This window comes from Peromyscus leucopus, chromosome X (genome assembly GCF_004664715.2).
Source record: "Peromyscus leucopus breed LL Stock chromosome X, UCI_PerLeu_2.1, whole genome shotgun sequence".
Lineage (NCBI taxonomy): Eukaryota > Metazoa > Chordata > Mammalia > Rodentia > Cricetidae > Peromyscus > Peromyscus leucopus.
This window is the reverse complement of record NC_051083.1, coordinates 8,927,389-8,931,719: the sequence shown is the minus strand read 5'-3', so window position 1 is coordinate 8,931,719 and position 4,331 is coordinate 8,927,389. Positions and strand designations below refer to the sequence as shown.

The window sequence follows — 4,331 nt, the reverse complement described above, 5'->3', positions numbered from 1 at the left end:
GAACTCACAGAGATCCAGATGAATCTCTGCCTCCCAAGTGATAGGATTAAAAGATGTGTGCTAATTTAGAAGTAAATAAATATACATGCATTTGGCATGGACTCAAGATTCTTTGAGAAAGTTTCAAGTTCTACCAGAAGCAGAGCTGAGGCAAAAAACTGGGTGTAAGGATTTCTTTTGGCAGATGATTCTAGAGAGTGAAGTACCGGTGAGTGTGAGAAGGAAAACAGAAAAGCCAATGAATTGTTGAGTTGTTTACCACCATGAGCAACTAAAAAGTGCCTGCTCTTACTAAAGATGCTCTGATGGACAAACAAAAATACCTCATGAGTATATCTTGAAATTATGAGAACTATTGGTGTCAAATGAAAGGTGAAAATGTTACCTCTACCATTGCCCCCACATCCAGTCTGCCCTGTGTGGAAGAAGTTCCAGAAAGCAGGTGAAAGCTGCTTGTCCTCTGAACAGGGACTTTCTTAGTGTACATGGAAAATTTCTATTGCAATGGATGTGATACAAAGCATTTAAGGTGTTTACTATGAAAAGTCTGTTTAAACAGACATTTGGAGATGACTAGTTTGTAGCATAAATGAAATCTGAAGTTTCTCTACTTGTTAATGGCAGTATATTCATGCAAATATCAAGTATAGGATCACACTAATAATTGCATGCTTTTTATTCATATTTATCCTTCTATTTTCTAGTGGCTTTGGGGTGTTTTCACAACAAACTGAACTAGGTAAAGATCTCATATCCTTTTCTTCCTGGATGAGCAAGTGATTTGACTCTTTTCAGTCTCAGTCATCTGTATATTGTGGATAATAATGATCTCATGGTCTAAAGATTAAAATGAAAACTGGATGTGGAGGCACACGACTGTCATCCTAGAATTTGGGAAGTAGAAGCAGTAGGGTCAGAAGTTCAAGGCCAGCCTCAGCTGGTATCTAAATAAAGTCAACATATTGTACTGAGTAATTTGCCTTTTAACATTTTAAAGTTTCAAAGTTCCTCATGTGTTTTTTCCTTTCAGCTTTCAAATATATGTGACTGTTTATTCTGGAAAATCCCTGTGTTCTGGATTTTGCTGTTTGTTCCTCCATGGTGTCCTTTAAGATGTGCTCTTCTTATTTTGTATGATGGATAGCAGGTCTTAAGGGTTTTTTTTTGATAAGTCTTTCATAAGTGGAAATGTGAATAATGTAATATCTGTTGTCTCTTTGTGATGTCAATAGACAATGATGATCAAAGCTTAGATCCATTCATTGATTATCTGAGACTCACGCTCTGGACCACTCATAAAAATGCAACATAAGTGCTCATCTTATGTTGCTTATAAGTTGACTCTTTTAGATACTCATTTTACAGATTGGGAATCCACTAAAGGGTGAGTTAAAGCAGGACATTTTTCCTTATCCCAATAGCCTTTTGGTCAAGACATTTCAATCTGTTCGAATTCATTGGAACATCCTCCAACTCCAAATTCAAACCAAATTTAGCTTGTTGTACACAAACATTCCCTTGGGATCTGGAACAAATCATTAAAAGTTAAGTATGTAGCATGTTTTCTAGACTATTTATATACATTACTGACAAGGTAGCATAAAATGTTGCCGCTTTCCCACCCATTTCATAGCTTTCTAACGGAGCTATTGTTGAGGGGCAAGAGCTTCACTGTTGGGTAAGTCCTTATTTCATGTCTTGATTAATAATCTAACAGTAAATTAAACTAAATACAAGTGTGTGGTCACTGAACTAAAAATAAAGGCAGGTTACACAAAATGAAGACAGTAGTAGAGACATGTTCTAGTATTGTGGGCAAACTCATTGCACAATGATCTGGTACCAAAAGCATAAGCCAGAGGAACATGTAGAAAAATACCTGGCCCATTACATGGAATAATATCTGGGCTATGGAAGCTATGTGTATAAATATCATATAACAAAAAAGTGAGAAGAGATGGTTCTATAAATGAAAGAACTATACATGTCTCATGCCATTATTTTAAAATACAAGAATAAAAGGAGAGCAAGATAAACTAAATTATAAGAAAATAGATACAAGAAAGTAAGCTTCAAAGCTTTGTAAAGAATTAACAGAATTTCCATTGTAAAATTTCTCATAGACAATGTGTGAGTAACTGCTGTTAACTTTAAAGAGTGTTTGATTAGTTTTGTTGTTTTTTCTGTTGTTTTATAAAAATATTCTTTAGTTACCTGGAAAAATCTTACTCTAAACCACAGATTTGTAAGAGGTACAAGCTTAGAACTCACACCCAGAGAAGGAGTAGGAACTGAGTGGTCACCAAACAGGGGTATTTCAGAGATGACAAGCATTTACAAACTCCATTAATCCTGGCAATTTAGTGAATTGCAATTAGAATCTCCATTTTGTTGATGAGGAAACTGAAATTCAAAGAAGCTAAATGGCTTACCCAAGGTCCTTTGGCTAGTAAGTGGCAGAGTCTGCTTTTAAACCATGTCTGCCATCCAAGCACTGATATTATTATACTCATGTAATTTTGGAACTAGCCAAGGGTATGGCATTTACAGAGCAATTTCCTCTAAAAGGCCATCAAAAGCCACCATAGATCTTGCTCAAAGCTCAGAAAATAAGCCAAGTGCTCTTAGCAGCTATATTCTACCTGCCTATGGCAGATAGTATAAGCATTATATTTGAATGATGGCTTTGCAGTTCGGTTTCAGATCTATTCACTTTCCATTTGTGACCTAGGAAACACAATACTAAGTCTACTTAATATTTTCCACAAAACATTTTAGATATGATAGAAACCAAATACAAAGCTGCTATAGAAGATGAGGACCATGGCATTAAAATCTCCCAATAAAACCAGGGGTAAAGCTAGAAATCAGGCAGAAAGAGATTAGAAAAGATAGTTATACAGACTCGATACAACAAAATTGATGCAATAAACTGAAAGATGGCATGATTGTCTTGCACATGACTAAAATATTTGTAAACTCTCTCATATGTTAGCCAGGTAGCTCTGTCATTTAGTCAAGGTCCAAGGGAGACCATATGTTTGAATGAGAAATGGTCCCCAAAGGCACATCTGTTTGAATATTTGGACCCCAGTTAATGGAGCTGTTTGTGGAGGTCATGGAACCTTTAGATAATGTAGCCTTGGTGGAGGAAGTACATCACTAAGGGTGGGCTTTGAAGGTTTTTAGCCTCACCCAGTTCCTGTTCACTCTTTATCCTGTGTGTGGATGAAAACATGATTAGCCAGCTTCCTGCTTCTGCTGCCATGCCGTGCCTTTTCTAGTTTGGTGGACTTTATCCCTCTGAAACCATAGGCCAAAGTAAACCCTTCCTTAAGTTGCTTTTAGGCTATGGTATTTTATTGTAGTATCAGAGAAGTAACTAATATACCATAGAATCGGGTATCTTTTCTGTTCTCCATCATGGGGCAGAGTCAGGGGAAAAATGGAGATCTCATGAAGGAACTCATTTGTACTCTCTGTCTCAATATCTATATGGGGAAAAATGGACAGACTAACCTAGGCAGCCAAGGTTTAGGAGCAGCTCACAGTGAAGATGCATTACATTTTCCAAAGCTATATACACTGTCAGGTCCTTTGGCATCAGGAGAAAAGAAAAGATTGCCATTCACAGTATAGTCCTTAGGATCAAGGCTGAAGAAATCCTGGAGAAAGATCCTGAAGGGCAGGATGATGAGTTATGAAAATAAAAACTCAGATACTGGAAATTTTGGTTTTGGAGTCCAGGAACACATTGATCTTGGCAACAAATATGCCCTGAGCATCAGTTTCTACAGGCTGAACTTCTATATGATATGTCAGGTTTTAGCATTGCTGGGAAGAAGCACAAGACAGGCTACATTGGGGCCAAACACAGATTCAGCAGACAGAAGAGCCATGTACTGGGTCCAGCAACAGTATAATGGTATCATCAGGAGAGCCATGTACTGGGTCCAGCAACAGTATAATGGTATCATCTTCCTGTCAAATAAATTCTGTCCAAAAGGCCAATAAAGCTCTCTCAAAGAAGTATAAAAAAATTTCCGAAAGCCTACATAAAGTAATACATGGATGACTGAATAGTTTTACTATAAAATCTATGAAGGAATATGGACAAAATTGGGGGTGTGCCTTTAATCCCAGCACTTAGGAGGCAGAGGCAGGTAGATTCCTTTGAATTCAAGGTCAGGCTGGTCTATGTGGTGAGTTTCCTGCCAGCCAGGGCTACATACTGATACCCTGTCTCAAAGATGACAACAACAACAAAGCACTATTTCCAGACCCACAACCCTTAAAGTACCCAGTTAAGCTGCCTATTTCCTCTCTTCCCT

The 4,331-nt window shown here is 37.6% G+C and overlaps 1 pseudogene; it reads left to right on the top strand.

Annotated features, from left to right (window-relative positions):
* The first annotated feature begins 3,423 nt into the window (after window positions 1-3,423).
* Window positions 3,424-4,014, top strand: LOC114697619 (annotated as a pseudogene).
* Window positions 4,015-4,331: the final 317 nt, after the last annotated feature.